At 54.3% G+C, this 23,118-nt stretch overlaps 21 non-coding genes across 21 annotated transcripts; all 21 read left to right on the top strand.

The window, feature by feature from the left end:
• The first annotated feature begins 4,749 nt into the window (after positions 1–4,749).
• Positions 4,750–4,950, top strand: LOC145275382 (U2 spliceosomal RNA). The gene has a single exon (XR_013867215.1). It is a non-coding gene; the product is annotated as a U2 spliceosomal RNA (small nuclear RNA).
• Positions 4,951–5,307: 357 nt separating this feature from the next.
• On the top strand, positions 5,308–5,508 carry LOC145275381 (U2 spliceosomal RNA). The gene has a single exon (XR_013867214.1). It is a non-coding gene; the product is annotated as a U2 spliceosomal RNA (small nuclear RNA).
• Positions 5,509–5,865: 357 nt separating this feature from the next.
• On the top strand, positions 5,866–6,066 carry LOC145275380 (U2 spliceosomal RNA). The gene has a single exon (XR_013867213.1). It is a non-coding gene; the product is annotated as a U2 spliceosomal RNA (small nuclear RNA).
• Positions 6,067–6,423: 357 nt separating this feature from the next.
• Positions 6,424–6,624, top strand: LOC145275379 (U2 spliceosomal RNA). The gene has a single exon (XR_013867212.1). It is a non-coding gene; the product is annotated as a U2 spliceosomal RNA (small nuclear RNA).
• A 357-nt stretch (positions 6,625–6,981) lies between these two features.
• On the top strand, positions 6,982–7,182 carry LOC145275378 (U2 spliceosomal RNA). Its single transcript, XR_013867211.1, has one exon. It is a non-coding gene; the product is annotated as a U2 spliceosomal RNA (small nuclear RNA).
• Positions 7,183–7,539: 357 nt separating this feature from the next.
• On the top strand, positions 7,540–7,740 carry LOC145275376 (U2 spliceosomal RNA). Its single transcript, XR_013867210.1, has one exon. It is a non-coding gene; the product is annotated as a U2 spliceosomal RNA (small nuclear RNA).
• A 357-nt stretch (positions 7,741–8,097) lies between these two features.
• On the top strand, positions 8,098–8,298 carry LOC145275375 (U2 spliceosomal RNA). Its single transcript, XR_013867209.1, has one exon. It is a non-coding gene; the product is annotated as a U2 spliceosomal RNA (small nuclear RNA).
• Positions 8,299–8,655: 357 nt separating this feature from the next.
• On the top strand, positions 8,656–8,856 carry LOC145275374 (U2 spliceosomal RNA). Its single transcript, XR_013867208.1, has one exon. It is a non-coding gene; the product is annotated as a U2 spliceosomal RNA (small nuclear RNA).
• Positions 8,857–9,213: 357 nt separating this feature from the next.
• LOC145275373 (U2 spliceosomal RNA) lies at positions 9,214–9,414 on the top strand. Its single transcript, XR_013867207.1, has one exon. It is a non-coding gene; the product is annotated as a U2 spliceosomal RNA (small nuclear RNA).
• A 357-nt stretch (positions 9,415–9,771) lies between these two features.
• On the top strand, positions 9,772–9,972 carry LOC145275372 (U2 spliceosomal RNA). The gene has a single exon (XR_013867206.1). It is a non-coding gene; the product is annotated as a U2 spliceosomal RNA (small nuclear RNA).
• A 357-nt stretch (positions 9,973–10,329) lies between these two features.
• LOC145275370 (U2 spliceosomal RNA) lies at positions 10,330–10,530 on the top strand. Its single transcript, XR_013867204.1, has one exon. It is a non-coding gene; the product is annotated as a U2 spliceosomal RNA (small nuclear RNA).
• Positions 10,531–10,887: 357 nt separating this feature from the next.
• LOC145275369 (U2 spliceosomal RNA) lies at positions 10,888–11,088 on the top strand. Its single transcript, XR_013867203.1, has one exon. It is a non-coding gene; the product is annotated as a U2 spliceosomal RNA (small nuclear RNA).
• A 357-nt stretch (positions 11,089–11,445) lies between these two features.
• Positions 11,446–11,646, top strand: LOC145275368 (U2 spliceosomal RNA). The gene has a single exon (XR_013867202.1). It is a non-coding gene; the product is annotated as a U2 spliceosomal RNA (small nuclear RNA).
• Positions 11,647–12,003: 357 nt separating this feature from the next.
• On the top strand, positions 12,004–12,204 carry LOC145275367 (U2 spliceosomal RNA). The gene has a single exon (XR_013867201.1). It is a non-coding gene; the product is annotated as a U2 spliceosomal RNA (small nuclear RNA).
• Positions 12,205–12,561: 357 nt separating this feature from the next.
• Positions 12,562–12,762, top strand: LOC145275365 (U2 spliceosomal RNA). Its single transcript, XR_013867200.1, has one exon. It is a non-coding gene; the product is annotated as a U2 spliceosomal RNA (small nuclear RNA).
• A 357-nt stretch (positions 12,763–13,119) lies between these two features.
• LOC145275364 (U2 spliceosomal RNA) lies at positions 13,120–13,320 on the top strand. Its single transcript, XR_013867199.1, has one exon. It is a non-coding gene; the product is annotated as a U2 spliceosomal RNA (small nuclear RNA).
• Positions 13,321–13,677: 357 nt separating this feature from the next.
• LOC145275363 (U2 spliceosomal RNA) lies at positions 13,678–13,878 on the top strand. Its single transcript, XR_013867198.1, has one exon. It is a non-coding gene; the product is annotated as a U2 spliceosomal RNA (small nuclear RNA).
• A 357-nt stretch (positions 13,879–14,235) lies between these two features.
• On the top strand, positions 14,236–14,425 carry LOC145275545 (U2 spliceosomal RNA). The gene has a single exon (XR_013867348.1). It is a non-coding gene; the product is annotated as a U2 spliceosomal RNA (small nuclear RNA).
• Positions 14,426–21,450: 7,025 nt separating this feature from the next.
• LOC145275508 (U2 spliceosomal RNA) lies at positions 21,451–21,651 on the top strand. The gene has a single exon (XR_013867330.1). It is a non-coding gene; the product is annotated as a U2 spliceosomal RNA (small nuclear RNA).
• Positions 21,652–22,008: 357 nt separating this feature from the next.
• On the top strand, positions 22,009–22,209 carry LOC145275362 (U2 spliceosomal RNA). Its single transcript, XR_013867197.1, has one exon. It is a non-coding gene; the product is annotated as a U2 spliceosomal RNA (small nuclear RNA).
• A 357-nt stretch (positions 22,210–22,566) lies between these two features.
• LOC145275361 (U2 spliceosomal RNA) lies at positions 22,567–22,767 on the top strand. The gene has a single exon (XR_013867196.1). It is a non-coding gene; the product is annotated as a U2 spliceosomal RNA (small nuclear RNA).
• Positions 22,768–23,118: the final 351 nt, after the last annotated feature.

Below are 23,118 nucleotides of genomic sequence, written 5' to 3'. Positions count from 1 at the left end.
CTGGAGAATGTTGGAAGAGGGGAAGACGGCATTCCCGGGGTTGAAACTTATAGACGGGGAGCACCCATCCTTAGAGCAGGTCGAGAAGCGATGTGAGGGGAGGGTCCCTGTTTACGTTCACCCCTCATTTTATAGGGCCATTAAGTTGACGTTCCCTCTGGACGTGGGAGGTCTGGCCAAAGACGGGCGGCTTACGCCTGTCCTGCTCACAGGCAGTCTTGGACAGACTTTCGACGTCCTCTCCCCCGAGGATTTCAGACCCTTGATTGACGAATACTATTAGTTAGGGAAACATGGCGGCAAGCTTAAACCTAGCTAGTTTGAATGCGAGGGGCATGAGGTCTCGAAGCAAGGCTTCTCGCGTGCTGAGAGACCTCATGGCCCTTGAGGTAGACATAGCTGCAATTCAGGAGACCCACTTTGTTGGGGCTGGGGACTGCGGTGTGCTGGTGAACGACTTTGACGTTTATTCAGCATATGGCAGTCTCCAGAGCCGGGGGGTTTCTGTGCTAGTAAGTCGCACCCTATCTGCGACGGTTACACTTGTTCATGCGGACGCTCATGGGAGGCTGGTCGTGGTTGATGTTGCCGTTAGCAGCGGCGCGTTCCGGATCATGGCAGTTTACGCGCCCAACATCCAAACCGAGAGGGTTTCCTTTTTTCGGCGGGTGGAGGGGTTTCTCTCTTCGGGTCCGGAGCGGGTAGTTTTAATGGGGGACTGGAATGCCATCCTGGACCCCAATTTAGATAAGGTCGGGGGGCCTAGCGGGCAGGGTAGGTGTGATAGCAGCCTGTCTGACCTGATGGCCTCGTGCGATCTGGTCGACAGGTTCCGTCTGGATCACCCCGGGAGGGAGATGTGGACGTGGCATACTAGTGCGGCCTCCAGTCCAAGTACATACTTGGACAGGATGTTAATTAGAAGGGGCGACGTAGATTTTCTATCTTGTCCCACGTTCCACTGGTTAGGTCATTCGGACCACAAACTCGTGTTGGCCCGTTTGAAGTTAGGTAATAGGCCTAGGTTGGCTGGCTACTGGAAGATGAACGCCTCCTTGTTGGAGTCGGTCGACTTCCGGGAGCAGCTGACAACACTAATTCAGAGGGAGTTAGTGGGGGCGGTTACCGGGAGTAGATGGTGGGTTAATCTTAAGGTGACCATTAGGCATTTTTGTGTCCAATATAGCCAAAGCCTCGCTTTAACTAGGGCACGGACCAAAAAGCACCTAGAGGATAGATTGACCCGGGCGGTGGCAGGGGGGGATTCCCTAGATCTAGCACTAATTAAGGGGGACCTCAGTCGCTTGGCTAGCGAGCGATATGAAGGTCAAGTAGTTAGGGCTAGGTTAAATAGAGTCTCCAACGAAGCCGTGAACGTTGACGCTGTTGAGCGTGGGGCCGCTTTAAGACGCGGCTCGGATGGGTACATTCGGGAGGTGAAAAACCTGGAAGGACGTTCTCTCGTATCGACGCGGGAGATCTGCAATGGGTTTCGGCAACATTTGGAGGAGCGCTTCACCAAACTACCCAGACTCCGCGGCCAGGAGTTTGGCAGCTATTTAGCTGGCTCGCCCCGCCTTACTGCGGCCCGAGCGGCTAGTTGCGAGGGGGTGGTTACGGAGCGTGAGGTCATTACTGCGTTGAAGCAGGTTGGCCACAACAAATCTCCGGGGCTCGATGGTTTGCCCTACGAACTGTACTTGAGGCTGTCGCCCATGTTTGTGCCCCTTTTGACGGGCGTGTTTAACCACTGGTTTGCCCAGGATTCGATCCCGAGGCAGGTAACCAAAGGAGTGGTCACGCTTCTGAAGAAGGGAAACCAACATGGAGGGGGGAACTTAGACGATTATAGGCCCATAACTCTGCTTAACGCAGATTTTAAGATTTTGGCCCGTATTCTTGCGAACCGTCTGCAGGTCGTTATCGACGAGTTGGTCGAACCGGATCAGAACTACGCTGTGAAGGGTCGAACAATTCAAAACAATCTGCACCTGGTTCGCTCGATAATAGAGGGGTTAGAAGACGACACGGAAGCCGCGCTGATCAATTTAGATCAGTCCAAGGCGTTCGATAGGGTGGACCATGGGTTCCTGAGGGCTGTTGTGGAGGCCGCCGGCTTTGGTCCGGACTTCCGCAAGTGGATCTCCGCCCTGTATCGTGACCCCGCGGTGGTGGTGCAAGTCAATGGTAGGTTGTCGGAGTCCTTTGGGGTCTCCCGGTCGGTGCGGCAGGGCTGTCCGCTGTCGCCTCTGCTCTATGTCCTGGCGTTGGAGCCCTTCCTTCGCAAATTAAGGGACGAGGCGGCGAGACCAGTCCTACGCGGCATTGCTCTACCTGGCGGCCGAGTTGCCAGGGTGTCCGCGTACGCCGATGACGTCACCGTTTTCGCAGCCAGTCGTAACGACATCGAAGCGGTGATAGAGGCGATCGCTGAGTACGAAGTTGTCACAGGGGCCGTAATCAATCGCAGCAAGTCCGTCGGTCTGCGGTTGAGCGCCTGGACCGGGGTAAACTCGCTTCCAGGTGCGTTCGGCTGGACTGATGGCCCGGTTAAGATCCTCGGTGTGTGGTTCGGGCCGGATCTCCAGCTGGACAGAAATTGGTCGGAGGTACAGACGAAGGTCGAGTCCGCTGTCGGAACTTGGATTCGAAGGAGATTGTCCTTGAAGGGTCGTGCGGAAGCATGCGCCACTTACGTGTTTCCGTTGATCCTTTACCGGTTATCTGTTCTTCCCCTGCCTGCGGACCGCTGTAAGGCTTTAGAGCGACTCCTTTTCCGACTGCTCTGGAAGGGAGGAAAGCCGTATGTCCGTAGACAGGTCTGTACGCAGAAGCTTAGCGAGGGAGGCTTGGGGATGCCTGATCTGCGCAGCCATCAAAACGCAGAAAGACTGGCGTTCCTAAGTCGGACACTGATAGAGGAGGCACCCTGGGTACCAGCCGTGGAGCACGCTTTCCCACGGCTGTTAACCGACCCCGCCGCCGAAGGTCGCCGTCGACCAGCGGGGGAAGGGCGCTTCCTGACCGAATGCCGAGCCGCCCTTAGGGCATTGCCGGGGTCCAGTGACCTTGCACGGCCTAGGTGGAGGCTATATGAGGATTTAGTGGAGGGTACCGCAAACGACCCGCTGGTGGAGCGGCTACATCTGTCGAGGGGGGAAGTTCTCTCGCTTTGGAGTTGGGCGCCTGCCAGTAGCTACATAAATAATGCAGAGTTCTCGATAACGTGGAGGCTAGTCCGGGATGCGTTGCCTCTCTTCGACCGACTTGCCAGGGATTTTAGGGATCGCGAGTATTATTATCCCCCGTGCCCACGCTGCAACGATGAGAACGAGGACGAGACGCGTGAACACGCGTTCTTTCTTTGCAGCGGGGTACGGAGTCTCTGGAGGTATGTCGAAGGGGTAACGGCCCGCATCGACCCCGAGCGGTCGGTGCCACTTGATTTGGCGTACGTGGTTGACAATGTGGACCCGCCGTTTATCAGGGAGAAACGGGCGGTGTTTCTGGCGATACTGGCTGTAGCTAGATTAGTGACGTGGGTTACACGTCTGAACATTGTCTATGAGGGGCGATCTGTTTCCGATCAGGATCTGGTCCTTTATTTTAAGCACCAACTTAAAATAAAAATCAGATGTGATTGGAAAAGGTTGCCCCGCATCGACTTTGATAGGAGATGGGTGCACAACACTAGTTTGTGCATCCGACGAGGAGCTAGGTATGAGCTTGTGTTTCCACCCTAGTAGTATTCGTCTGGAGGTGCTGAAGTTTCGATTGTCGTGCACTCGGAACCCAGCCCCTCATATGTTAATACGGGGTTTACCCCGTAATCATGGGTAGAAGTAGGTTTGCTAGTTAGGCGGAGTAACCACCTAGAGTGGAAAGCATGTGCTTTATTTAGGGCCTAGACTAGGGTGAATGTGAGTTTGATCCTGTCCCCTGTAGATCTTTGTTTTTTGTTAGATTGGCACTAGGAGAGCTTCCAAAGATGCCCAAAGTCCACCAGTTTTATTTTGTCCTCGGCCTGTTTTTACCCCTTACGTACATTATCTTGGAAGACGCCATCCATCCCTGTTAACCCCGACCCTAATTCATTTTTCTTACAAATCCCTAGTTCCTCCACTCCCCCCTAGGAAACGACCTGCTTGCTTTCACCCTTTCCCCCCGGGGGAAGTGGACCGGAAGACAGTGGGCGTTTCATACGACAGACCAGCCGTTAGGTAGGGAGGGTCCCCTTACTAACCCGCCCCCATAGGCATTTTATTAAGTTGTTTTCTTTTTCTTTCTTTTTGGGTGTATTTTAGTTTGCCCCCCTCCCCATCATCTCACCCCCATTAAAAAAAAAAAAAAAAAAAAAAAAAAAAAAAAAAAAAAAAAAAAAAAAAAAAAAAAAAAAAAAAAAAAATACCTAAGTTTGTAAATATTATTTTGTTTTGTTTTTTGTAAAATAAATGTTTTTCTTTTTCACAGTACGAATGTCGCCCGCCATCCCGATAAGCTGGGGAGCTGTCTATTTTAAGTAGGTCCTGGTAAGAATGTAGGCGGATGAGTTATGATAGAGATCTAGTGTAGGGTTTTTCTAAATAAAATACTTGCTTTTCAACGCAAGTTTAGCTAGCAAATTTAGTAAAGTCCCGTTTTCTTCCCCACTTCCCCCCTTACTGGCCTTTGTGCCTAAGTTGTATCGGACCCCAAATGAGGGCTTGGTAGTAGATAATGCCAAGTCCGGGGCCGATACGACTAAATACCATCGCTTCTCGGCCTCTTCTGGCTAAGATCAAAGTGTAGTATCTGTTCTTATCAGCTTAATATCTGATAGGTCCCTCGCATGGAGGGATCACGATATTAAACTGATTTTTGGAACTCGGTCAAGGGTTAGGAGCTTGCTCCCCCTTCTCCACGGGTTGGCCTGGTATTGCACTGCCTCCAGGAGTTAACAGCCCCGATTCTGACCCCAGCTCGCTCGGGAAAGAGTCAGAAAACGCAATCCCAAAAACAGACTGACTACTACTTTGATCTTACTACTAAACTAAACGACTTTGTTGGTCCTTACTTCCCTTTACTTAGTTGTTGCTGGCTTTGCTTTCGTTCGCTTTCGGTTCGGTCCGCTCGGCTGGATGGACCGTTCGTTGGTCTCATTAGCTGGATGACGGAGGCGGGCGGGCGGCCCTCCTTGGCCGCTGCCTGCGATCGACGCTTCCACTAGTAGAGAGGGGCCGGGGGTAGGGGGGTCGTTGTCGCTCTGCCCGCAACCTTTGCCGCCCGGACCGGTCCACTGACGACCCCGGCCCCGGAGGGAGCCCCTTTATCGCTTCTCGGCCTCTTCTGGCTAAGATCAAAGTGTAGTATCTGTTCTTATCAGCTTAATATCTGATAGGTCCCTCGCATGGAGGGATCACGATATTAAACTGATTTTTGGAACTCGGTCAAGGGTTAGGAGCTTGCTCCCCCTTCTCCACGGGTTGGCCTGGTATTGCACTGCCTCCAGGAGTTAACAGCCCCGATTCTGACCCCAGCTCGCTCGGGAAAGAGTCAGAAAACGCAATCCCAAAAACAGACTGACTACTACTTTGATCTTACTACTAAACTAAACGACTTTGTTGGTCCTTACTTCCCTTTACTTAGTTGTTGCTGGCTTTGCTTTCGTTCGCTTTCGGTTCGGTCCGCTCGGCTGGATGGACCGTTCGTTGGTCTCATTAGCTGGATGACGGAGGCGGGCGGGCGGCCCTCCTTGGCCGCTGCCTGCGATCGACGCTTCCACTAGTAGAGAGGGGCCGGGGGTAGGGGGGTCGTTGTCGCTCTGCCCGCAACCTTTGCCGCCCGGACCGGTCCACTGACGACCCCGGCCCCGGAGGGAGCCCCTTTATCGCTTCTCGGCCTCTTCTGGCTAAGATCAAAGTGTAGTATCTGTTCTTATCAGCTTAATATCTGATAGGTCCCTCGCATGGAGGGATCACGATATTAAACTGATTTTTGGAACTCGGTCAAGGGTTAGGAGCTTGCTCCCCCTTCTCCACGGGTTGGCCTGGTATTGCACTGCCTCCAGGAGTTAACAGCCCCGATTCTGACCCCAGCTCGCTCGGGAAAGAGTCAGAAAACGCAATCCCAAAAACAGACTGACTACTACTTTGATCTTACTACTAAACTAAACGACTTTGTTGGTCCTTACTTCCCTTTACTTAGTTGTTGCTGGCTTTGCTTTCGTTCGCTTTCGGTTCGGTCCGCTCGGCTGGATGGACCGTTCGTTGGTCTCATTAGCTGGATGACGGAGGCGGGCGGGCGGCCCTCCTTGGCCGCTGCCTGCGATCGACGCTTCCACTAGTAGAGAGGGGCCGGGGGTAGGGGGGTCGTTGTCGCTCTGCCCGCAACCTTTGCCGCCCGGACCGGTCCACTGACGACCCCGGCCCCGGAGGGAGCCCCTTTATCGCTTCTCGGCCTCTTCTGGCTAAGATCAAAGTGTAGTATCTGTTCTTATCAGCTTAATATCTGATAGGTCCCTCGCATGGAGGGATCACGATATTAAACTGATTTTTGGAACTCGGTCAAGGGTTAGGAGCTTGCTCCCCCTTCTCCACGGGTTGGCCTGGTATTGCACTGCCTCCAGGAGTTAACAGCCCCGATTCTGACCCCAGCTCGCTCGGGAAAGAGTCAGAAAACGCAATCCCAAAAACAGACTGACTACTACTTTGATCTTACTACTAAACTAAACGACTTTGTTGGTCCTTACTTCCCTTTACTTAGTTGTTGCTGGCTTTGCTTTCGTTCGCTTTCGGTTCGGTCCGCTCGGCTGGATGGACCGTTCGTTGGTCTCATTAGCTGGATGACGGAGGCGGGCGGGCGGCCCTCCTTGGCCGCTGCCTGCGATCGACGCTTCCACTAGTAGAGAGGGGCCGGGGGTAGGGGGGTCGTTGTCGCTCTGCCCGCAACCTTTGCCGCCCGGACCGGTCCACTGACGACCCCGGCCCCGGAGGGAGCCCCTTTATCGCTTCTCGGCCTCTTCTGGCTAAGATCAAAGTGTAGTATCTGTTCTTATCAGCTTAATATCTGATAGGTCCCTCGCATGGAGGGATCACGATATTAAACTGATTTTTGGAACTCGGTCAAGGGTTAGGAGCTTGCTCCCCCTTCTCCACGGGTTGGCCTGGTATTGCACTGCCTCCAGGAGTTAACAGCCCCGATTCTGACCCCAGCTCGCTCGGGAAAGAGTCAGAAAACGCAATCCCAAAAACAGACTGACTACTACTTTGATCTTACTACTAAACTAAACGACTTTGTTGGTCCTTACTTCCCTTTACTTAGTTGTTGCTGGCTTTGCTTTCGTTCGCTTTCGGTTCGGTCCGCTCGGCTGGATGGACCGTTCGTTGGTCTCATTAGCTGGATGACGGAGGCGGGCGGGCGGCCCTCCTTGGCCGCTGCCTGCGATCGACGCTTCCACTAGTAGAGAGGGGCCGGGGGTAGGGGGGTCGTTGTCGCTCTGCCCGCAACCTTTGCCGCCCGGACCGGTCCACTGACGACCCCGGCCCCGGAGGGAGCCCCTTTATCGCTTCTCGGCCTCTTCTGGCTAAGATCAAAGTGTAGTATCTGTTCTTATCAGCTTAATATCTGATAGGTCCCTCGCATGGAGGGATCACGATATTAAACTGATTTTTGGAACTCGGTCAAGGGTTAGGAGCTTGCTCCCCCTTCTCCACGGGTTGGCCTGGTATTGCACTGCCTCCAGGAGTTAACAGCCCCGATTCTGACCCCAGCTCGCTCGGGAAAGAGTCAGAAAACGCAATCCCAAAAACAGACTGACTACTACTTTGATCTTACTACTAAACTAAACGACTTTGTTGGTCCTTACTTCCCTTTACTTAGTTGTTGCTGGCTTTGCTTTCGTTCGCTTTCGGTTCGGTCCGCTCGGCTGGATGGACCGTTCGTTGGTCTCATTAGCTGGATGACGGAGGCGGGCGGGCGGCCCTCCTTGGCCGCTGCCTGCGATCGACGCTTCCACTAGTAGAGAGGGGCCGGGGGTAGGGGGGTCGTTGTCGCTCTGCCCGCAACCTTTGCCGCCCGGACCGGTCCACTGACGACCCCGGCCCCGGAGGGAGCCCCTTTATCGCTTCTCGGCCTCTTCTGGCTAAGATCAAAGTGTAGTATCTGTTCTTATCAGCTTAATATCTGATAGGTCCCTCGCATGGAGGGATCACGATATTAAACTGATTTTTGGAACTCGGTCAAGGGTTAGGAGCTTGCTCCCCCTTCTCCACGGGTTGGCCTGGTATTGCACTGCCTCCAGGAGTTAACAGCCCCGATTCTGACCCCAGCTCGCTCGGGAAAGAGTCAGAAAACGCAATCCCAAAAACAGACTGACTACTACTTTGATCTTACTACTAAACTAAACGACTTTGTTGGTCCTTACTTCCCTTTACTTAGTTGTTGCTGGCTTTGCTTTCGTTCGCTTTCGGTTCGGTCCGCTCGGCTGGATGGACCGTTCGTTGGTCTCATTAGCTGGATGACGGAGGCGGGCGGGCGGCCCTCCTTGGCCGCTGCCTGCGATCGACGCTTCCACTAGTAGAGAGGGGCCGGGGGTAGGGGGGTCGTTGTCGCTCTGCCCGCAACCTTTGCCGCCCGGACCGGTCCACTGACGACCCCGGCCCCGGAGGGAGCCCCTTTATCGCTTCTCGGCCTCTTCTGGCTAAGATCAAAGTGTAGTATCTGTTCTTATCAGCTTAATATCTGATAGGTCCCTCGCATGGAGGGATCACGATATTAAACTGATTTTTGGAACTCGGTCAAGGGTTAGGAGCTTGCTCCCCCTTCTCCACGGGTTGGCCTGGTATTGCACTGCCTCCAGGAGTTAACAGCCCCGATTCTGACCCCAGCTCGCTCGGGAAAGAGTCAGAAAACGCAATCCCAAAAACAGACTGACTACTACTTTGATCTTACTACTAAACTAAACGACTTTGTTGGTCCTTACTTCCCTTTACTTAGTTGTTGCTGGCTTTGCTTTCGTTCGCTTTCGGTTCGGTCCGCTCGGCTGGATGGACCGTTCGTTGGTCTCATTAGCTGGATGACGGAGGCGGGCGGGCGGCCCTCCTTGGCCGCTGCCTGCGATCGACGCTTCCACTAGTAGAGAGGGGCCGGGGGTAGGGGGGTCGTTGTCGCTCTGCCCGCAACCTTTGCCGCCCGGACCGGTCCACTGACGACCCCGGCCCCGGAGGGAGCCCCTTTATCGCTTCTCGGCCTCTTCTGGCTAAGATCAAAGTGTAGTATCTGTTCTTATCAGCTTAATATCTGATAGGTCCCTCGCATGGAGGGATCACGATATTAAACTGATTTTTGGAACTCGGTCAAGGGTTAGGAGCTTGCTCCCCCTTCTCCACGGGTTGGCCTGGTATTGCACTGCCTCCAGGAGTTAACAGCCCCGATTCTGACCCCAGCTCGCTCGGGAAAGAGTCAGAAAACGCAATCCCAAAAACAGACTGACTACTACTTTGATCTTACTACTAAACTAAACGACTTTGTTGGTCCTTACTTCCCTTTACTTAGTTGTTGCTGGCTTTGCTTTCGTTCGCTTTCGGTTCGGTCCGCTCGGCTGGATGGACCGTTCGTTGGTCTCATTAGCTGGATGACGGAGGCGGGCGGGCGGCCCTCCTTGGCCGCTGCCTGCGATCGACGCTTCCACTAGTAGAGAGGGGCCGGGGGTAGGGGGGTCGTTGTCGCTCTGCCCGCAACCTTTGCCGCCCGGACCGGTCCACTGACGACCCCGGCCCCGGAGGGAGCCCCTTTATCGCTTCTCGGCCTCTTCTGGCTAAGATCAAAGTGTAGTATCTGTTCTTATCAGCTTAATATCTGATAGGTCCCTCGCATGGAGGGATCACGATATTAAACTGATTTTTGGAACTCGGTCAAGGGTTAGGAGCTTGCTCCCCCTTCTCCACGGGTTGGCCTGGTATTGCACTGCCTCCAGGAGTTAACAGCCCCGATTCTGACCCCAGCTCGCTCGGGAAAGAGTCAGAAAACGCAATCCCAAAAACAGACTGACTACTACTTTGATCTTACTACTAAACTAAACGACTTTGTTGGTCCTTACTTCCCTTTACTTAGTTGTTGCTGGCTTTGCTTTCGTTCGCTTTCGGTTCGGTCCGCTCGGCTGGATGGACCGTTCGTTGGTCTCATTAGCTGGATGACGGAGGCGGGCGGGCGGCCCTCCTTGGCCGCTGCCTGCGATCGACGCTTCCACTAGTAGAGAGGGGCCGGGGGTAGGGGGGTCGTTGTCGCTCTGCCCGCAACCTTTGCCGCCCGGACCGGTCCACTGACGACCCCGGCCCCGGAGGGAGCCCCTTTATCGCTTCTCGGCCTCTTCTGGCTAAGATCAAAGTGTAGTATCTGTTCTTATCAGCTTAATATCTGATAGGTCCCTCGCATGGAGGGATCACGATATTAAACTGATTTTTGGAACTCGGTCAAGGGTTAGGAGCTTGCTCCCCCTTCTCCACGGGTTGGCCTGGTATTGCACTGCCTCCAGGAGTTAACAGCCCCGATTCTGACCCCAGCTCGCTCGGGAAAGAGTCAGAAAACGCAATCCCAAAAACAGACTGACTACTACTTTGATCTTACTACTAAACTAAACGACTTTGTTGGTCCTTACTTCCCTTTACTTAGTTGTTGCTGGCTTTGCTTTCGTTCGCTTTCGGTTCGGTCCGCTCGGCTGGATGGACCGTTCGTTGGTCTCATTAGCTGGATGACGGAGGCGGGCGGGCGGCCCTCCTTGGCCGCTGCCTGCGATCGACGCTTCCACTAGTAGAGAGGGGCCGGGGGTAGGGGGGTCGTTGTCGCTCTGCCCGCAACCTTTGCCGCCCGGACCGGTCCACTGACGACCCCGGCCCCGGAGGGAGCCCCTTTATCGCTTCTCGGCCTCTTCTGGCTAAGATCAAAGTGTAGTATCTGTTCTTATCAGCTTAATATCTGATAGGTCCCTCGCATGGAGGGATCACGATATTAAACTGATTTTTGGAACTCGGTCAAGGGTTAGGAGCTTGCTCCCCCTTCTCCACGGGTTGGCCTGGTATTGCACTGCCTCCAGGAGTTAACAGCCCCGATTCTGACCCCAGCTCGCTCGGGAAAGAGTCAGAAAACGCAATCCCAAAAACAGACTGACTACTACTTTGATCTTACTACTAAACTAAACGACTTTGTTGGTCCTTACTTCCCTTTACTTAGTTGTTGCTGGCTTTGCTTTCGTTCGCTTTCGGTTCGGTCCGCTCGGCTGGATGGACCGTTCGTTGGTCTCATTAGCTGGATGACGGAGGCGGGCGGGCGGCCCTCCTTGGCCGCTGCCTGCGATCGACGCTTCCACTAGTAGAGAGGGGCCGGGGGTAGGGGGGTCGTTGTCGCTCTGCCCGCAACCTTTGCCGCCCGGACCGGTCCACTGACGACCCCGGCCCCGGAGGGAGCCCCTTTATCGCTTCTCGGCCTCTTCTGGCTAAGATCAAAGTGTAGTATCTGTTCTTATCAGCTTAATATCTGATAGGTCCCTCGCATGGAGGGATCACGATATTAAACTGATTTTTGGAACTCGGTCAAGGGTTAGGAGCTTGCTCCCCCTTCTCCACGGGTTGGCCTGGTATTGCACTGCCTCCAGGAGTTAACAGCCCCGATTCTGACCCCAGCTCGCTCGGGAAAGAGTCAGAAAACGCAATCCCAAAAACAGACTGACTACTACTTTGATCTTACTACTAAACTAAACGACTTTGTTGGTCCTTACTTCCCTTTACTTAGTTGTTGCTGGCTTTGCTTTCGTTCGCTTTCGGTTCGGTCCGCTCGGCTGGATGGACCGTTCGTTGGTCTCATTAGCTGGATGACGGAGGCGGGCGGGCGGCCCTCCTTGGCCGCTGCCTGCGATCGACGCTTCCACTAGTAGAGAGGGGCCGGGGGTAGGGGGGTCGTTGTCGCTCTGCCCGCAACCTTTGCCGCCCGGACCGGTCCACTGACGACCCCGGCCCCGGAGGGAGCCCCTTTATCGCTTCTCGGCCTCTTCTGGCTAAGATCAAAGTGTAGTATCTGTTCTTATCAGCTTAATATCTGATAGGTCCCTCGCATGGAGGGATCACGATATTAAACTGATTTTTGGAACTCGGTCAAGGGTTAGGAGCTTGCTCCCCCTTCTCCACGGGTTGGCCTGGTATTGCACTGCCTCCAGGAGTTAACAGCCCCGATTCTGACCCCAGCTCGCTCGGGAAAGAGTCAGAAAACGCAATCCCAAAAACAGACTGACTACTACTTTGATCTTACTACTAAACTAAACGACTTTGTTGGTCCTTACTTCCCTTTACTTAGTTGTTGCTGGCTTTGCTTTCGTTCGCTTTCGGTTCGGTCCGCTCGGCTGGATGGACCGTTCGTTGGTCTCATTAGCTGGATGACGGAGGCGGGCGGGCGGCCCTCCTTGGCCGCTGCCTGCGATCGACGCTTCCACTAGTAGAGAGGGGCCGGGGGTAGGGGGGTCGTTGTCGCTCTGCCCGCAACCTTTGCCGCCCGGACCGGTCCACTGACGACCCCGGCCCCGGAGGGAGCCCCTTTATCGCTTCTCGGCCTCTTCTGGCTAAGATCAAAGTGTAGTATCTGTTCTTATCAGCTTAATATCTGATAGGTCCCTCGCATGGAGGGATCACGATATTAAACTGATTTTTGGAACTCGGTCAAGGGTTAGGAGCTTGCTCCCCCTTCTCCACGGGTTGGCCTGGTATTGCACTGCCTCCAGGAGTTAACAGCCCCGATTCTGACCCCAGCTCGCTCGGGAAAGAGTCAGAAAACGCAATCCCAAAAACAGACTGACTACTACTTTGATCTTACTACTAAACTAAACGACTTTGTTGGTCCTTACTTCCCTTTACTTAGTTGTTGCTGGCTTTGCTTTCGTTCGCTTTCGGTTCGGTCCGCTCGGCTGGATGGACCGTTCGTTGGTCTCATTAGCTGGATGACGGAGGCGGGCGGGCGGCCCTCCTTGGCCGCTGCCTGCGATCGACGCTTCCACTAGTAGAGAGGGGCCGGGGGTAGGGGGGTCGTTGTCGCTCTGCCCGCAACCTTTGCCGCCCGGACCGGTCCACTGACGACCCCGGCCCCGGAGGGAGCCCCTTTATCGCTTCTCGGCCTCTTCTGGCTAAGATCAAAGTGTAGTATCTGTTCTTATCAGCTTAATATCTGATAGGTCCCTCGCATGGAGGGATCACGATATTAAACTGATTTTTGGAACTCGGTCAAGGGTTAGGAGCTTGCTCCCCCTTCTCCACGGGTTGGCCTGGTATTGCACTGCCTCCAGGAGTTAACAGCCCCGATTCTGACCCCAGCTCGCTCGGGAAAGAGTCAGAAAACGCAATCCCAAAAACAGACTGACTACTACTTTGATCTTACTACTAAACTAAACGACTTTGTTGGTCCTTACTTCCCTTTACTTAGTTGTTGCTGGCTTTGCTTTCGTTCGCTTTCGGTTCGGTCCGCTCGGCTGGATGGACCGTTCGTTGGTCTCATTAGCTGGATGACGGAGGCGGGCGGGCGGCCCTCCTTGGCCGCTGCCTGCGATCGACGCTTCCACTAGTAGAGAGGGGCCGGGGGTAGGGGGGTCGTTGTCGCTCTGCCCGCAACCTTTGCCGCCCGGACCGGTCCACTGACGACCCCGGCCCCGGAGGGAGCCCCTTTATCGCTTCTCGGCCTCTTCTGGCTAAGATCAAAGTGTAGTATCTGTTCTTATCAGCTTAATATCTGATAGGTCCCTCGCATGGAGGGATCACGATATTAAACTGATTTTTGGAACTCGGTCAAGGGTTAGGAGCTTGCTCCCCCTTCTCCACGGGTTGGCCTGGTATTGCACTGCCTCCAGGAGTTAACAGCCCCGATTCTGACCCCAGCTCGCTCGGGAAAGAGTCAGAAAACGCAATCCCAAAAACAGACTGACTACTACTTTGATCTTACTACTAAACTAAACGACTTTGTTGGTCCTTACTTCCCTTTACTTAGTTGTTGCTGGCTTTGCTTTCGTTCGCTTTCGGTTCGGTCCGCTCGGCTGGATGGACCGTTCGTTGGTCTCATTAGCTGGATGACGGAGGCGGGCGGGCGGCCCTCCTTGGCCGCTGCCTGCGATCGACGCTTCCACTAGTAGAGAGGGGCCGGGGGTAGGGGGGTCGTTGTCGCTCTGCCCGCAACCTTTGCCGCCCGGACCGGTCCACTGACGACCCCGGCCCCGGAGGGAGCCCCTTTATCGCTTCTCGGCCTCTTCTGGCTAAGATCAAAGTGTAGTATCTGTTCTTCAGTGCTTGCTCTGGTCTGCTATTAGTTGACGAGTTGGGAGCTTTTGGCCTTTGGTCAAAAGTCTTTTTTCTTTTTGGCCTCTTTTGGCGTCTTGCTCTTGCGAGGACCAGCCCCTTCTTTGGGGATTGGACCTCCTTGAGAACTTGTTGAATTTTTGTTTTGTTTTTTGTTAACTGTTGTTTTCTATTTTTTACAGATAGTCCGGGGTCTAGCTAGAGCTTAAGCAGCCGGCAGGGCCAAGGGATACCGACGTGCCTTTTTAGGCGAAGGTCCCTTGGTTTCCGAATCGGCGGGCACTAGTTGGGCTCCGGGCCTTCACTTAGATGGAGCAGGCCTCTGCTCCTGCCACCTTGGGGGACGCCCCAGGTGTAGTGTCCGAGACGGGTCGGGGGGGTGCCATCCCGCAAGGCACCCCCAGTTCGAGAAGGGTTCCCGGGGTCGCCACCCCAAGTTCGGTGTCCGGATCGAGAGCGGGGGTCGCTGCCCCCAGTCCAGTGGCTGAGGCCACTGGACAATGTTCGGAAGGGTCGAGATCGGTCGCGGGGGTCGCTGCCCCCAGTTCGAGACGCGTGTCGGGGGTTGCCACCCGTAAAGGTAACCCCAGTTCGAGTGCCGCAGTAGCTGCCGCTGGTAGCATGATGGTCGCCGGAGGTATCGCCCCGCGGGGCTCCCCCAACGAGGTAGTAGGTCCGGGTGTGGATAGCCCTAACGTCGCAATGGTAGAGGTTTCCCCAACCGTAGCGGTAGCAAGGGCCATAACGAGGGAACAGGTGGCCGAGGTGTGGAGAAGCTCCATGAAGAAATCTCAAGGGGACGAGGAGCCAGCGACGTGGGAGGCGGCCCGGAAGAGCAGAAGACGGCCGGTGAAACGTTGGTGGATCCCGGACGAGGGAGCCCAAAAAGGAAGCCAGTCTGAAAAGAGTAGCCCTCAAAAGCTATCGATGGAGGGTTTGAGGAGAACGAGGTCGGAAGAAGTAATAGTGGTAGATGGGTGCTCCCCGGGGTCAGGGAGGGCGTCAGCGACGGCAGCAGTTCCAGCCAGTGCAGAGGAGTGGCCAGCCCTCACAAAGGACGATTCCCCAATTCCGGCTGCACAAAAGGAAGGGACAACGGCCTGGTCTGGCGAAAAGCCGAAAACTGCAACTCCAGGAGGCAAGAAGAAGACCCCACAATACTACAAAGACCTCCTGGAAAACAATTTCAAGGACTACACGGCAGGCAGTACGATGAAGGTGGTACCAGGAATCCAGGAGGCCATCCAAGAGCGGTCAATTGCCTTCCTCACCTTCGACGAGAAGGGGAAGGGCCTCACCAGGATCCCCCAGGAGAAGATGGTGGAGATATTAGGAGAGCTGCGGATTCCGGCCCAGTACATTGTTCGAAGATTTTTTGCCATGTGGGATATCCTTTTGCCGACGAGAGAGGATGCAGAGAGGTTGTCAAAAGGAGATCTCACCTGGAAGGGTTATCGACTGAGGCCGGAATACAAGTCAAAGAGGAGAGCAGCGGTGACGGTCAAGGGAGTGCCCAGCTTCATCTCAGAGGACCAGATGGGCGCCACGATGGCCCAATATGGGGAAGTGGAGAACGTGCAGCCGGTGATTGGCCCCCGAGGAATCCGGATGGGGGAAATCAAAGTGGAAATGAGGGTGGACAGGAAGGAGATAGAAAAAATTCCCTCCCAGCTGACATGTGAAGGATGGACCATGCTTGTCCTGGTGGAAGGTAGAAGACCGCACTGCTGGTTCTGCCAAAAACCTGGCCACGTGTCCCGCTTCTGTCCCAGAAGGATAGAAGCAGAAAAAGAGAAACTTGGACAGAAGCCGGACGAGGAAAAGACGGCGGAAGGGAACAAGGCCGACACCTGGAGCAAGGTAGTGTCCAGGAAAACCAAGAAATCAGCAGTGGTGGCCGCTCCCACAACAACACCCAGAGGAGCGGCGGTGTCGGCCAAGCGCAAACTCAGGGTCAGCTCCTCCGAGTCAGAAAATGAAGAAGGAGGAGAAACCACCAAAAAAGGAACAAAAAGGGAGAAAAAAGCTGAAGAAGACCCTGAGCATCCGCCAACAGCCCCCGAAGAGGATGTCCAGGCCACCCCTCCCCTATTCAACACGCCTCAAGAGGAAAAGGAGCCGGGCGAAGTTCCTGAGACACCCATGGAGGCTGAGGAGCCAACTGTGAAGCAGACGAGTGAAAAGTCAGCAGCCCCCAGAGAAGTAAAGACCAGAAAACTTCCTTTCTGGCCGGGGGAGAAGATGTGTGAAGTCCGGATAGAGGAGACGGTCAGCGACCTCAACGGGAGGCAAAGAAAACACCTAAAGGCCCTCGAAAACCTCACAAAGGTAGACGAGAAGGAGGTCGCTGATCCCAGAAATTTCCCGGATGCTCCTCAGCTCATCACGTTCGTCCGGCCAAATAGGGGAGGGCGAGCGAAGGCCTTGTGGAGAATGCTGGAAGAGAGCAAGACAGCCTTCGGGGGGCAAAAAATCTTTGACGGGGAGCACCCATCACTTGGGCAAATAGCCAAGAAATGTGAGGGGCGGGTCCCTATTTATGTTCACCCCTCCCTGTATAGGGCTCTAAAAATTACGTTTCCTCTGGACGTTGGGGGCCTGGCTAGAGACGGACGGCTTACGTCCGACCTGCTCTCGGGCAGTCTTGGCCAAGCCTTTGACGTCCTGTCCCCCGAGGACTTCAGACCCCTAGTTGACGAATTTTACTAGGTAGGGAAGCATGGCCACGGGCTTGAACCTGGCTAGTTTGAATGCGAGGGGCATGAGATCTCGAAGCAAAGCTGCTCGCGTGCTGAGGGATCTCGTGGCCCTTGAGGTAGATATAGCTGCGTTACAGGAGACCCACTTTGTTGGGCCCGGGGATTGCAGTGTGCTGGTCAACGACTTTGACGTTTACTCAGCATACGGCAATCTCCGTAGCAGTGGGGTTTCTGTTCTAGTAAGTCGCACCCTGTCTGCGACGGTTACCGTTATCCACGCCGACGCTCATGGGAGGCTGGTCGTGGTCGATGTTGCCGTTAAAAGCGGCGTGTTCCGGATAGTGGCAGTTTATGCACCTAACATCCCCAGCGAGAGGGTTTCCTTTTTTCGGCGGGTGGAGGTGTTTCTCTCTTCGGGTCCGGAGCGGGTAGTCTTAATGGGGGACTGGAATGCCGTCCTGGACCCCAGCATAGATAAGGTCGGGGGGGTTAGAGGGTCGGGTTGGTGTGAAAGCAGCCTGTCTGACCTGATGGCCTCGTGCGATCTGGTCGATAGGTTCCGTCTGGATCACCCCGGGAGGGAGATGTGGACGTGGCATACTAGTGCGGCCTCCAGTCCAAGTACATACTTGGACAGGATGTTAATTAGAAGGGGCGACGTAGATTTTCTATCTTGTCCCACGTTCCACTGGCTAGGTCATTCGGACCACAAACTCGTGTTGGCCCGTTTGAAGTTAGGTAATAGGCCTAGGTTGGCTGGCTACTGGAAGTTGAACGCCTCCTTGTTGGAGTCGGAAGACTTCCGGGAGCGGCTGACAACACTAATCCAGAGGGAGTTAGTGGGGGCGGTTACCGGGAGTAGCTGGTGGGTTAAGCTTAAGGTCACCATTAGGCGCTTTTGTGTCCAATATAGCCAAAGCCTCGCGTTAGTTAGGGCTCGGACCAAAAGGCACTTAGACGATAGACTGACCCGGGCGGTGGCAGGGGGGGATTCCCTAGAACTAGCTCTAGTAAAGGAGGACCTGAGTCGCTTGGCTAGCGAGCGATACACAGGTCAGGTAGTTAGAGCTAGGTTAAAAAGAGTCTCCAACGAAGCCGCGAACGTTGACGCTGTTGAGCGTGGGGCTGCTTTAAGACGTGGCTCGGATGGGTACATTCGGGAAGTGAAAGACCTGGAAGGGCGCTCTCTCGTGTCGGCGCGGGAGATCTGCAACGGGTTTCGACAACATCTGGAGGAGCGATTCACCCAACTACCCAGACTCCGCGGCCAGGAGTTTGGCGGCTATTTGGCTGGCTCGCCCCGCCTTACTGCGGACCGAGCGGCTAGCTGCGAGGGGATGGTTACGGAGCGTGAGGTCATTACTGCGTTGAAGCAGGTAGGCCTCAACAAATCTCCGGGACTTGATGGTTTGCCCTATGAATTGTTCTTGAGGCTGTCGCCCATGTTTGTGCCCCTTCTGACGGGCGTGTTTAACCACTGGTTTGTCACGGGTTCGATCCCGAGACAGGTTACCAAGGGAGTGGTCACGCTTCTGAAGAAGGGGAACCAACCTGGAGGGGGGAATCTAGACGATTACAGGCCGATCACTCTGCTTAACGCAGACGTGAAGATTTTGGCTCGCGTTCTTGCAAACCGGATGCAGGTTGTTATCGGTGACTTGATCGAACCGGATCAGAATTACGCTGTGAAGGGTCGATCAATTCAGAACAACTTGCACCTGGTGCGCTTGATCTTAGAGGGTTTAGAAGACGACACGGAAGCCGCGCTGATCAATTTGGATCAGTCCAAGGCGTTCGATGGGGTGGACCATGGGTTCCTGAGGTCTGTTGTGGAAACCGCCGGCTTTGGTCCGGACTTCCGCAAGTGGGTCTCTGCTCTGTATCGTGATCCCGCGGTAGTGGTGCAAGTCAACGGTAGGTTGTCGGAGTCCTTTGGGGTCTCTCGGTCGGTGCGGCAGGGCTGTCCGCTGTCGCCTCTGCTCTATGTCCTGGCGTTGGAGCCCTTCCTTCGCAAATTAAGGGACGAGGCGGCGAGACCAGTCCTACGCGGCATTGCTCTACCTGGCGGCCGATTTGCCAGGGTGTCCGCGTACGCTGATGACGTCACCGTTTTCGCAGCTTGTCGTAACGACATCGAAGCGGTGATAGAGGCGATCGCTGAGTACGAAGTTGTTACAGGGGCCGTGATCAATCGCAGCAAGTCCGTCGGCCTGCGGTTGAGCGCCTGGACCGGGGTAAACTCGCTTCCAGGTGCGTTCGGCTGGACTGATGGCCCGGTTAAGATCCTCGGCGTGTGGTTCGGGCCGGATCTCCAGTTGGACAAGAATTGGTCGGAGGTACAGACGAAGGTCGAATCGTCGGTCGTGTCTTGGATTCGAAGGAGGTTGTCCTTGAAGGGTCGTGCGGAGGCATGCGCCACTTACGTGTTTCCGCTGATCCTTTACCGTTTATCTGTTCTTCCCCTGCCTGCGGACCGCTGTAAGGCTTTAGAGCGCCTCCTTTCTAAACTGCTGTGGAAAGGAGGAAAGCCGTATGTCCGTAGACAGGTCTGTACGCAGAAACTTGGCGAGGGAGGCTTGGGAATGCCGGACTTGAAAAGTCACAAGCATGCTGAAAGACTGGCGTTCCTGAGTCGTACACTGTTAGAGGAGACGCACTGGGTACCAGCGGTGGAACAGGCTTTTCCGCAGCTCGTATCCGCCCCTGCCGCTGAAGGTCGCAGAAGACCAGCAGGGGATTCGCGTTTCTTCACCGAGTGCCGGGCTGCCCTTAGGGCGTTGCCGGGGTCCAGTGACCTTGCGCGGTCTAGGAGGAGGCTGTATCGGGATCTAGTGGTGGGGACCGCTAACGATCCGCTGGTGGAGCGGCTACATCTGTCGGGGGAGGAGGTTCTCTCGCTGTGGAGTTGGGCGCCTGCCAGCAGTCATTTAAATAATTCAGAATTTTCAGTAACGTGGAGACTGGTCCGGGACGCGTTGCCACTTTTCGACCGACTTGCCAGAGATTGCCGGGATAGAGAATTTTATTATCCCCCGTGCCCCCGCTGCAATGACGAGGAGGAGGACGAGACGAGGGAACACGCGTTCTTTCTTTGCAGCGGGGTGCGGAGTCTCTGGAGGTATGTCGAGGAGGTAACGGCTCGCATCGACCCCGAGCGGTCGGTGCCACTTGATTTAGCGTATGTGGTCGATAATGTGGACCCGCCGTTTTCTAGGGAGAAACGGTTGGTGTTTCTAGCGATACTAGCCGTAGCTAGGTTAGTGACGTGGGTTTCACGTCTAGACATCGTCTATGAGGGGCAGTCTGTTTCCGATCGGGATCTGGTCGTTCGTTTTAAGCACCAACTTAAAACGAAAATCAGATGCGATTGGGAAAGGTTGCCCCGCATCGACTTTGATAGAAGATGGGTGCACAACACTAGTTTGTGCATCCGACGAGGAGCCAGGTTCGAGTTCGTGCTTCCCCCTGGTTAGAATTGGTCCTAGGGTGCTGGGGTTGGTGTTTTCTATACTCGGAACCCACCCCAATGTATTTGTTAAACAAGAGTTTACTCTTGTCCATGGGTAGAAGCTAGGGTTAGTTAGGAAATGGTAACCACTTCGAGTGGAAGATGAGTATCTTTATTAGGGCCTAGACTAGGGATGTATGTGTGTCGATCCGGTCCCTGATTTATTTTTATTCGGCACTAGGAGAGCTTCCAAAGATGCCCACTCCCACTTGTTTGTTTTGTCCTCGGCCTTTGTTGCCCCTTATGCATTTTTATCTTGGAAGACGCCGTCCATTCCCGACGAACCCCCTCCACAAGTTATTTTTTCACCAGCAGTTTTTGCTGTCCCGTAGATCCTCCATTCCCCACTAGGGAGCGACCTGCTTGCTTTCACCTTTCCCTTCGGGGAGGGGACCGGAAGACAGTGGGCGTTCCACTAACGAGTAGAGAGTAGGATGGGAGGGTCCCTTACTAATCCGCCCCCATAGGCATTTTGTTAAGTTGTTTTCTTTTTCTTTCTTTTTGGGTGTATTTTAGCTTGCCCCCCTCCCCTTCATCTCACCCCCATTTATTTAAAAAAAAAAAAAAAAAAAAAAAAAAAAAAAAAAAAAAAAAAAAATACTTTTGTTTGTACATATATTTTTGTTTTGTTTATGTAAATACACTTTTTTATTATTACAGAATGCATGAAGGTCGCCTGCCATCCCGTTAAGCTGGGGAGAATTAGTTTTGTTTTAAATAGGTCCTGGTAAGAATGTAAGGCGAATTGTAGAATGATAGTTCTCTAGTGTAGTCTTTTAATAAAGAACTTGTCTTTCAGTACAAGTCTAGCGTTAGCTTTAGTCAAGACCCGATTTCTTTTTTCCCCACACCCCCCCTACTTGGCCCTGGTGCCTAAGTTGTTACGGACCCCAAATAAGGCCTTGGCAGTAGATAATGCCAAGGTCGGGGCCGTAACGACTAAATAAATTCTCGGCCTCTTCTGGCTAAGATCAAAGTGTAGTATCTGTTCTTATCAGCTTAATATCTGATAGGTCCCTCGCATGGAGGGATCACGATATTAAACTGATTTTTGGAACTCGGTCAAGGGTTAGGAGCTTGCTCCCCCTTCTCCACGGGTTGGCCTGGTATTGCACTGCCTCCAGGAGTTAACAGCCCCGATTCTGACCCCAGCTCGCTCGGGAAAGAGTCAGAAAACGCAATCCCAAAAACAGACTGACTACTACTTTGATCTTACTACTAAACTAAACGACTTTGTTGGTCCTTACTTCCCTTTACTTAGTTGTTGCTGGCTTTGCTTTCGTTCGCTTTCGGTTCGGTCCGCTCGGCTGGATGGACCGTTCGTTGGTCTCATTAGCTGGATGACGGAGGCGGGCGGGCGGCCCTCCTTGGCCGCTGCCTGCGATCGACGCTTCCACTAGTAGAGAGGGGCCGGGGGTAGGGGGGTCGTTGTCGCTCTGCCCGCAACCTTTGCCGCCCGGACCGGTCCACTGACGACCCCGGCCCCGGAGGGAGCCCCTTTATCGCTTCTCGGCCTCTTCTGGCTAAGATCAAAGTGTAGTATCTGTTCTTATCAGCTTAATATCTGATAGGTCCCTCGCATGGAGGGATCACGATATTAAACTGATTTTTGGAACTCGGTCAAGGGTTAGGAGCTTGCTCCCCCTTCTCCACGGGTTGGCCTGGTATTGCACTGCCTCCAGGAGTTAACAGCCCCGATTCTGACCCCAGCTCGCTCGGGAAAGAGTCAGAAAACGCAATCCCAAAAACAGACTGACTACTACTTTGATCTTACTACTAAACTAAACGACTTTGTTGGTCCTTACTTCCCTTTACTTAGTTGTTGCTGGCTTTGCTTTCGTTCGCTTTCGGTTCGGTCCGCTCGGCTGGATGGACCGTTCGTTGGTCTCATTAGCTGGATGACGGAGGCGGGCGGGCGGCCCTCCTTGGCCGCTGCCTGCGATCGACGCTTCCACTAGTAGAGAGGGGCCGGGGGTAGGGGGGTCGTTGTCGCTCTGCCCGCAACCTTTGCCGCCCGGACCGGTCCACTGACGACCCCGGCCCCGGAGGGAGCCCCTTTATCGCTTCTCGGCCTCTTCTGGCTAAGATCAAAGTGTAGTATCTGTTCTTATCAGCTTAATATCTGATAGGTCCCTCGCATGGAGGGATCACGATATTAAACTGATTTTTGGAACTCGGTCAAGGGTTAGGAGCTTGCTCCCCCTTCTCCACGGGTTGGCCTGGTATTGCACTGCCTCCAGGAGTTAACAGCCCCGATTCTGACCCCAGCTCGCTCGGGAAAGAGTCAGAAAACGCAATCCCAAAAACAGACTGACTACTACTTTGATCTTACTACTAAACTAAACGACTTTGTTGGTCCTTACTTCCCTTTACTTAGTTGTTGCTGGCTTTGCTTTCGTTCGCTTTCGGTTCGGTCCGCTCGGCTGGATGGACCGTTCGTTGGTCTCATTAGCTGGATGACGGAGGCGGGCGGGCGGCCCTCCTTGGCCGCTGCCTGCGATCGACGCTTCCACTAGTAGAGAGGGGCCGGGGGTAGGGGGGTCGTTGTCGCTCTGCCCGCAACCTTTGCCGCCCGGACCGGTCCACTGACGACCCCGGCCCCGGAGGGAGC

This window comes from Euprymna scolopes, unplaced genomic scaffold (assembly GCF_053919585.1).
Source record: "Euprymna scolopes isolate OS-2025 unplaced genomic scaffold, ASM5391958v1 sca7, whole genome shotgun sequence".
Lineage (NCBI taxonomy): Eukaryota > Metazoa > Mollusca > Cephalopoda > Sepiida > Sepiolidae > Euprymna > Euprymna scolopes.
This window is presented reverse-complemented; position numbering and strand designations above follow the sequence as displayed.